The 10,186-nt window shown below is 38.6% G+C and overlaps 1 protein-coding gene across 1 annotated transcript in view; it reads right to left on the bottom strand.

The window, feature by feature from the left end:
• The window catches only part of TIAM2 (T cell lymphoma invasion and metastasis 2), a 125,737-nt gene extending 115,796 nt beyond the window's left edge, over positions 1–9,941 (bottom strand). Inside the window, exon 1 of the mRNA XM_025049051.1 lies at positions 9,848–9,941. The gene's annotated coding sequence lies outside the window, so the exon portion shown is untranslated. The remainder of the gene's footprint in view (positions 1–9,847) is intronic.
• Between the last annotated feature and the right edge of the window lie 245 nt (positions 9,942–10,186).

Genomic DNA, 10,186 nt, shown 5'->3' with positions numbered 1-10,186 from the left:
GTACTTTTGTGTGTCAAGGGTAAGAAACTCGGGTTTATCTACTTCTAGTATTATTACCTTTCCCTGTCTCTAATATTTTTGCTATTTTTTTCAATTCCATAGCCTAATTTTTTTTAGCTCCTACTAGTAAAGCCATTTTTACCTTGGCTTTTATCTAAGGTATACTTAATTTCAAACAAAAAGTACAAATTATCACCTAAATTCTTTTTAAATGTCCAAAAGATCTAGTTCTAAATGTCCTATAAAAAGGACATAAATTTTTTTAAAAAATCTAACAATTGAGCTAAGCGATCTCACTAATGTGGTTTATTATGTTCACATAAACGAATCTCACAAAGTGGGCCAAACCTGGAGGCACATGCAGACGCAGAAACATGTCCCATCAGATATCTAGGGAGTATGGGATTTCCCTCGAGGCTTCCTTCTGTGTCCCTCCCACATCCATTCCATAGCTATGGTAGAAAGAGGTTGTCGAGACGCTGCACTAACCTTAAATCTCTGAGAAAAGAATATGGCTGTTCTCAAACACAGCCTTGGACCACCAAGGCAGAATCATTTGTTCTACTTAGTAGTTAAGTGGGGGACCACTTTGGAAGGATAATCTCTTGGCAAGGAGCCTGACTCTTATCTTACGCTTCCCAGCATCCTTGAACAGGCCTGGTCGGAGAGAGCTATGCAAGTCGCTCGCTCTGCACTAAAATATTGAAAGAACGGTGTTATCTATTTGCACTCGAAACACTATTTACAGTCTGGTCAGTATGGATGGGAGTCATAAGATTCCTCAACAGACTTCAGTTTCTGTCTACAAACTCTGGTAAAAATCAAGGTAGTTGACAAGTGTTAATTTGACTAGAGAAGAAGGCAGGCAGCTTGTTCTGTGCGTGCTCTAAACGGTTGCTGGCTGCTGGCTCTGTCACAGCAGCATACTCTAGATCCGAAGAAGTAATAAATAAAATGTTACCCATGTTTCTATTAATTCTAGCCTTCCTGGACAGCGCTCACCATTCTTCCATCCCAAAAAGACTTTTCTGTAAAGGGAGTGAAGGAACCGGTGATGCACAATATATCTGTACAGAAGACACACACTCAAAAGAAACACACACTGCCCACCCTCAAATAACTCAAAACCTCATCATACTGAAACTGAGTTTAAAACTTCAGAATCCGTAAGTGTGACAGAGGGCCACAGCGAAATGCTTCGACGTGTTAGAAAAAACTCCAGCAGCTGTTCAGCTGTACCCTTACTTTCCAGAAATTCTATAAATAATCCTCCAAGTTACAACAACTTCAATAAAGCTTCCTATTTCTGTCTCTCCACCTACCAATTTTCTGAGAATTACATGCTTGGCCAAAGTAACGTAAAGCAGAGGAAGTACTATGCCAAGCTAGGCTTTCTCGGTCTCTGCCGATAAGCTCAGTGTTGAGACAAATGCCTGATGAATGAGCAGCCTCTTGGGGATTAGGGCATGAATCAATCTTCCAACTTAAACAAGGTACCCCTCACACTCAGATTACAAGAGCTTCTATTTCTTTAACGGGAAGTTCGAGACAAAAGTTAAGGACAAACGTTAACAAACAGCGAACGTCAAATTACAAGTTTGAAAAGAAACTCTTGAATCAAGTAGCTCATTCAGCTCAAAACTAAGGACTGGAGAGGTTATATAATAACCAGGAAACTGTAAAATACGAACTCCGCCACATTTTAATTTCCTTCTGTGCCTGGTAAAGATAAGGTAATAGTCATTAATGCCTTAACGTGATCAGACTGACAGCTGGTACTTTCTTGAGATATCAGGAAAAATAAATCTACACAATATATACCACCAGCTTTTGGAGACTTAGTGAAATGGGGTGGACAACTACAACAAATCACCAATAGGTGTCGAAAAGGTAAATTTAAAGGTAAAGTTCCCTTATGCACACCGATGCCTGTAGCCTACGTACAAAATAATGTAAAACAGAAAAGTCAGCACACAATGAAATATTGCCAAAAGGAGCATGTCAAGAGACATTTATATCTCACATATAAAATTAAGTCTCAACTCCAGAAGGGAGGAAATAAATGTTTATAATCTTACCTTTGCCAAAACTTTAGAGGTAGCCAGTTTTTCTCAGACGCCCTTAATTAGCAGAAAAATTTCACAAAATCAGGGTCTCTATGTACATCCATGAACTCTCTCTTCTGTCTGCCCATGGTCAGGCAGGAAACAGTGTCTAACAACACTTCAAATACTCGGCCGTTAAGAGCTAAAAACAGATCCTGTGCAATGCTGGATATATTTTTGTCTTCTAGCTACACACCCTCATCATGTTCAATTTTTTCCATTGGTGGAAGAGTATGATGCAGACTTAACCAGAAAGTGGTTTTCCATGGGCTGCCCGAAGTGATCAGCCAGGACAGCCTGCCATCAGGCCCTGGAGCCGCCGGGCTCACCCATGACTGCGCTGCTGTTGGACCCACATTCCAGAATCACCACCAAAGTTCCACAGGCACGCGGCTCCAGAGTTTGCTGAATAAAGGTTTACTCACTCGAAGGGAGTCTCAGCTGCTTTTCTAAGCCTTTCGGCAGTAAGAACACACACCTATCATCCTTGGGTTTAAAGTGGTAGTAAATATTTTGTCTCCAAAACCACAGCTGGAACGTTACAGTCAGAAAAACCCTGCCTCGAGCCCTCCAAATTAATTTCGTGATTTGCAAAATATTAAGCGTACACTTACTCTGTGCTCCTTGCTGGACTTATTTCATTTTTAAGTTAGCTAAGCTAGAGTACCCCACATTGCAAATCCTTGGAATAGCGACGGGCCACTATTTCATCGAAAATATACAGTAAGTTGCCTTAAAAAAGTGATAGACCAGAGGTTCAAGTGTTAAGTTTTGTTGTGTCTTTCGACGAAAGACCTACAATTTAAAGCGTACCCTAAAGATAAAGTAAAGCAACATTTTCCGGTCATTTCATATTAGTTACTGGGAAGAGGGTGCCGAATGGGAGAACAGGATTACAGCTCTATTATGTTTAAAATTTTGAAATTATATTCTGTAGAAGAAAATAGTTTAAGCAGAAGTTTTAAGTTCTCCTGGACAAACATATTACCTTTCTGAGGTAATTTTCATTATTTTAAAAATATGAATGGACCTATATTTGCAACAGACAAGATTTTTACTTACTATTAAAGACCAGATACTACTTTAGACAAATAAGCTTTTAAATCCTCATCCTGATGAAAAATGAATCATTACGTATACATAATCTACGCATACGACACGCACACGTAAGAGTGGGATTTTTTTCACGTTGTTAACACATATTTCAAGGTACACTTTCTAATCTTAACTGGCAAGTAATAAGAGGCACTACATAAGATCATCAGTCCACTAGTTATAAAAATAAATCTGATCTCCTCAAAAATATAAATGTGAACACAGAACCAAGGACTCTTTCATCCTGGTGGGGAGGACCCGTAAAATTGTCTAACCCAATCCCCCAAGAAACTGGAGACCTTAAGTGACTCACTCAAGGTCACACAGCTGGTCAGCAGCAGGCAGTAGAGCCAGGACATGCCACCCAAGTAACCACAACCCCCGGGACTGAAGTCAGAAGGTTGCCACGGAAGCCAAGTCACATAACAGAAAACATGGGAATTCCCAAAATGTTAATTTGATGTGTGTGTGTGTGTGTGTGTGTGTGTGTTTAAAAAAATACTCTCAGTAAATACAGAAGAAAGAATACTTCTGAGTCATTTGAACTGTTATTCCTTTAGATCCATCAACATCATTTGTTACTAACAGAAGAGTAAAATAAAATACCAGCTGAGCTAAAACAAGCATATTTCTTCCATATGACCTTGAGATGAGAACTACTCCTTGCTCTGAAGGGAAGAGAGGAATTATGTCAGAAGGAAAAAGGAAATTTAAGGACATTGGCTTTCGAGGGTGAAAAACTGGGAAGAACAATTAACTGCAGGGAAATATTTGTATGTCCCTGTTCTAGTCCTGCTTCTAGGTTTCTTAAAGGAAGTCTGACCTTTTGATCCATTTTATATGTAGATCTCGTCTGCCAGAACTGCCTCTAAAACTGAATTATCTCCAACATTCCTCAGACACTGCCCATGGGTTTGCATTGTCTGGTTCCATTTTTTATCACTGAGGTCACCCAAATAACTTTAGTTCTATGAGTTTATAAAGCCACTTGGGGTTTCAAACTATGTAAGATTTTTCAAGTTCTTTAGACTTTGCCCAACTACAGTAAAATAATCTCAGTTTAGCACTCCATCCTAAAATTGCAAAAACCAGCATATTTCCAAATCATAAAATGAGACTTTAGCTAATGCTTCATTCTGTGATAATAATATAACAGGACATATGTGTTAACAGGCGTCTAAAATTAAATTCCTTGGCAAAGATCTCCGAGAATTATGTAAATTACTACTTAAGAAGTATCCTATCCTCAAACTACAATGCAAAATGACACTTGAGAAGCAAATATAGCAAAATGTTAACAATTATAGAATTCAAGTGGTGAGCTTATTATTCACTGTACAATTCTCTCTACTTTTCTATATTTTTGAAAATTCTCTTAATAAAAGTTTTGGGGGGAATGACATGTACACGTATGTATGTACACACGTACACACACACACATGTACACACACATACACAATCCTAGAAACAGAGTAGAAAAGTAGTTGCCTGGGCCTAGGGGAAAATCAGGAGAATGTTGTAAAAAGGTACAAACTTTCAGCTATAAAATGGTAAGGTCTAAGGATCTCAAGTGAAACATGGTGACTATAGTTGATAAGCTATAGTATATAACTGAAATTTGCAAAGAGAGAACTTAAATGTTCTCACCAAAAAAATAAATAAAAAAGTCAGGTAAGGGTGTGTTAAATAATGAGATGGGGGAATCCTTTCACTATATATACATAAAATCTCCACGATGTACACGTTATTTACCTTATGACATATTTGTCACTTATATCTCAATAAAGCTAAATTTTACAAAAGCATCATGTTGTACTATGTGCCTAGACAAGACTAAGCAAAAATTTTTGCTATGCTGATTATAATCGAGGACATGACCATTTTCCACTCTACTATTACATAAAAAATCATAATTAATAAAAAAAAAGTGTCCTATAATGATCAGATTTGCAACCCTATGATAGATGATCAGATAAAGAAGCTGTGGTACGTATATACAATGGAAATACTGCCATTTGCAATAACATTGGTTGGACCCTGAAATAATCATACTAAGCGAAATAAGCCAGACAGACAAAGTTGAATATCACATGATATCACTTATATGTGGGATATAAACCTAAAAGCAACAAATGAATAGGACAAACAGAGACTCATGGACATGGACTATAGACCAGTGATTACCAGAGGGTAGGGGGGTGAGGACAGTGGGGAGGTAGACGGGGTAAAGGGGATCAAATATGTAGTGACAGAAAGAAATCTCACTATGGGAGGTGAACACACAGTGTAAACATATATATGCCTTACTATTAAAGTGTACAATTGAAACCTATTGGATTTTGTTAACCAACGTCACAATAATCAATTAATTAATTAATTTAATTAAATAAGCCACAGGGTATAGTGGAACTATCTCAGGCTTCAAAACCAGTAGTCCTGGGTTTAGCAATTCATCTCTCAGTAACTTAGAAGCCTTCTGAATCCCATTACCTTCATCATAAAATAGGGTTGATAATAATAACACCTACCTCAAATGAAAATATGAAGATGTACTCATCTCTGAACAGTTATAAGAAAAAGCAACATTAAAAATACATTTTTAAGTAATATCAAAGCTGTCAGAAATAACTTTTCTGCTTAAAATTCAAGAAACTCAACTCCTTCCATATTCTTCACTTTTAAGGTCAAACACAGAATAATACAAAGAGAATATCCCACCAAACATCATTCTTTATTGATAATCTATAGTCAATTCTAAAGACTTCATCTGGTAAAACATAAATATAAATTAGCAAATAATAAATAAAGGTTGAAAATATGTTACTTTTATCCAAATAGGATCCCGAAGATTAAATAATCTCACATATACAATCATCCACCTTTAATAAAATTACGCAAATGAGCAAAAGACTCCGTAACGTGCTCATGTTCTGAACAGCACTTTAGTCTGCTGTTTCTGATCAAAAAGCAGTACTTCAAACAACACGGGCTAAAAAAACATGGAACTCAAGGAATGCCACTAAAAACCGTTCTACATGAAGACAATACTAGCAGAAAATGAAGTATGCAAAATATACATATGAAAATCCTAAAATCCACAGATATATTCATTGGGAAGGTGACTCTTGTCCCATTTCATCAAAAGGCACAGGCGTAGGAGGTCTGTTTCTGAAACTAAATACATCCAAATTAGCCCAAAGAATATAGTGAGAGCGAGCATGGCTGGCCTACGTATCTAAACCCGCCATGGTATGAAGCTTTTACCTCCCACATGACACTGAAGCCCATACAGATGTGCAATGGACATGTGCAATTCATTTACCAGCCAGTCGTCTTTCCCAGGGGGCCAGCAAAACAGCTCAGGGCCCATGCATCTGAGTCCCTCTGTCCTGACCTCAGACCTTGCTGTGTGACATCGGACAAGTCACTTAATGTCTCGGTTTCTTATTTGTGAAATGAGGATACTACCTGCCTCACAGGGTTGTTTTAAGGATTAAGTAAAATAATATATGTAGATTGTGTAACACAAGTTCTGTCTAAGTATGCAAACTCCATAAAGCAGAGATCTTGTTTAAAGTGTTTACTGTTAAGTCTACTGTTTTAAAAAGTACCTGGTACATGGCGAATACCCAATAAATATTTGTTGAGTGAGTGAATGAATGAATGAGTGAATGGGAGATAATATTGATGATGGTGGCAGTAGTGGCAAACAGGAAAGGAAGAATAGTGTCTGTCTGATGCTGTCTACATCTTAGTGTCAGAAGCCTCTAAAACCCTTCTACTTAAAATAAGCCACCCCATGCATTATCAATGTCCAGTCAGCAAAACTTTCACAGTTTCTGCTTAAAATTCTCCAGCTGTTCTCCTGCAGCAGTCAACATTCCAGGCTGTTTTGATCTCGAGAAGATGCCAGAACCGCCCACAGCCATGCATCTTTAAAATCAAGAGTCAATTTTAAGATAGTTCAAAATACAATACTAGTATGGCACGCATTGCTTTAAAGCCACGGCAAATTTAAATTTCATAATACAAGCTTTTCCTAAGTGTCTCAAAGGCATCAAGTGCAAAAAAGAATTTTTTAATGGAGTCTATTTTCATGAAAACAAGAGGTTTTATGGCATAAATACTTATAAAGTCCAAGTGGTACATTACATTACATAACAAACAAGCCCCAATAATGTAACCAAATGAGTAGTTAATTACTTTTGTAAGAAGGAGCAAACATTATATGTTATAAAAATTAATTTATAAAACAAATTTTTAATAAAAGTTTTCCTCTAAAGGGACTTTTTTTTTGTAGGTCATTATATCCAAATTAAATACACTCTGACAATCGACAATTACTGATAATGTATAAAACCCTGAATTTCAAAATTAAACAGAATGGTATATAATCAGTAACAAATATTTTTATACAAATGATAAAAGCTGTATTAAAAATCCAGCTATCAAAAATAGAACTACAAAATGAGTTTCAGCTAAGGGAAAATAAAAATTTTCAGTAGAAAAATCATGTAGGAAATATGCTTGTAAAATCCCAGCTTATAAATACTAGCCACTATACACATCTGTTTATAACATTTTTGAAGGGTTATATTGGAACATTTAAGAAAGAACGAGTCACGTGTCCAGAACTAAATGCAATTAAAAAGGGTTATATTCAGCCTCTAGCTCCACTTTCAATATTTTCTTTCTATGGACTGAAGTGAAACTGTTTAAGCTGAAAGGTTCCTAACCAGTTTAATTCAGGGAATAATTAAATCTGAGTTTTCGAAGAGACCTACGAGGTCATCCATCTAGCCTAACCTTGCTTCTCATTGGAGAACCTCCCAGTGCAGCCTGACAGACAGATGAGCCACTGTCCTCTGCACAAATACACTGAGCGATGGGAGTTCACAGCTCCACTGGGGAGCACATTCCATTGTTAAATAACCAATTGATAGATGAGAACTCTTTCTAGGAACTCCATATCAGTCATCCTAAAAATTTTCCACTAATTAAGTCCAGTCTTTCCATCTGTTATCAACACGTGCCCTACCCTTCTCTTCCCCCAATCACCCTACAAACAACGGAAGTCAACTTTCATGGTTCTTCCCTGCTCCCTCCCTTCCAGTTTATCTTCACGAAGAAGCCAGAACCACCCTTGTAAAACAGAATAAACAAACGAAACCAGATTATGTTTTTCACTACAAAGCAAATGCACACAGAGAAAGTCTAAGGGCTTCAGTGTGCGCCTTAGCAGGCTAAGAGCACAGTTCTCTTGGGAACCCCACCCAGAGTAAATGAGGTGACAGAACCTCATCTGTTTTGGGGCCAGAAAGTCTCGGGAATGTTGGGGGTCCACTGGAGACGGCAGAATGGAACCTAGTTCCAGGATCCACATGCGTGTGCAAATTACACACTCTTCCCGTTTCTCCGAGCCAGGAGACCCAACAATTGATCTTTGGGAAGGAGGGGAAGAGCTTGCTGTTGAAAGAGAGGAAGTGGCCGAAAATAAAAGCAAAAGAGTTGTGTCTGAACACAGAGAGAAAACCGTGCCGTCCAGAGCACACTCGCATACTTGGGGCTGTTTAAAATGTCTGAATAAAGCAGGCCTGAGTGCTGTATTCTTAAGAAACAGAGACCATTTGCCTGCAAATTAAATTTTTACAAGTATTCTTCGGCACACAAAACATGTTCTGTTCTATTTTTCTTGAAATACGAAACTCCACAGAAATACCTTTAGTTTTTCCACGACTAATACAGAAGTAGATAGGACTTTTTCGGTTTTCTCCTCATTCTACTATAGGAAAAACGACTTAAGTAAATGAAAAAAAAAACTCAGTGTTGGGGACACTGCGTGAAGCAGTGGAGACTGCAGGAACTGACCCACGCACGACCCATCCCAAAGGGCCAGTAGAATGCAGAACCCCATGCTGCCAGCTGAACCACGTTTTTAAGAAACACCGAAAAAAAAAACACTGCTTTTATAAGAAATTTCTTGTTTTTAAAGGCAGGCAACTAATTTAAATATCCTTAAAACACTTGTCAGGGACACGCTGTGCAGACCCAAGCAAGCTCATCCACAGCCCAGAACCAGCCAGAATCCGTGTTCCTGCTTTAGTACTCAGCCTGCAACGCTAACACATCTACGCGTAAAACATCCCGGTCAGAACAAGATGGCTCAGCATCACAGGTAGAAGCTCGCCTTCCTTCAGTGCTTTCTTAGTGTCCAAGTTTCCTGAGCTTACCTGACCGTACAACTCCGACTAGAAATGATATACTCTAGATCTGTTCTTCGGCAAGAGGTCCTAGTCGGTTTGGGGTTCATGCGTGGGCTCTATCAGTATTTAGCATGTAAAGAGGTAGAAATGGATGCTTCTCATTTTGGAATTTTTCCACCTCTGCTCCCAGAGGATGGGCACACAGTTCTCCAGAGAGAGAGAGAGGACCATACAGATTAAAGAGCGTTTGTAACGAGCCACTCAGGCTTGGCAGCGGGTCCCCTGCAGGAAGCAGTTACAGCACCTGAGGGACCCACGTCGGCTTTCTCGACTCAGGTCAGCATATGGAGAGCAGTTAGCAGAGCTACGTAGCAAACAGACACGCAGGAAATATGGACTGACATATATTAACGCCTTGGAGATGCACAAGCGCCTCCAACTTACCCCTTAAGGCAGTGGGGATGACACTTAGTGTTACCACTCGTTCATCCAGAATGAGCTGTCCAAAGAGGTGTCTTTGTAATTCGAGCACGAAGTCCTGGCAAGAGAGAAGAAAAACGCAGAGGGGGTGAGAAACAATTTCTCCGAATTAGAATTTTTATAATCGAAGTTTGATTTCTCAGCATTCTGCTAGATATTGTGCTTGGTACAAAAAGGAAGCATCTAAAAGAAAAAAAATCAAGGGTTAAATGATTAACTATACAGAAAATAGGAGGATCTTCCCACATCTTAACTGGAGAAGCAAATTTAATGCTTCGTCCTATAACTTCATATGGCCAAGCC

Source organism: Pteropus alecto, unplaced genomic scaffold (genome assembly GCF_000325575.1).
Source record: "Pteropus alecto unplaced genomic scaffold, ASM32557v1 scaffold195, whole genome shotgun sequence".
Taxonomy (NCBI): Eukaryota; Metazoa; Chordata; class Mammalia; order Chiroptera; family Pteropodidae; genus Pteropus; species Pteropus alecto.
The sequence above is the reverse complement of the archived record's forward strand: the minus strand, read 5'-3'. Positions and strand labels throughout refer to the sequence as shown.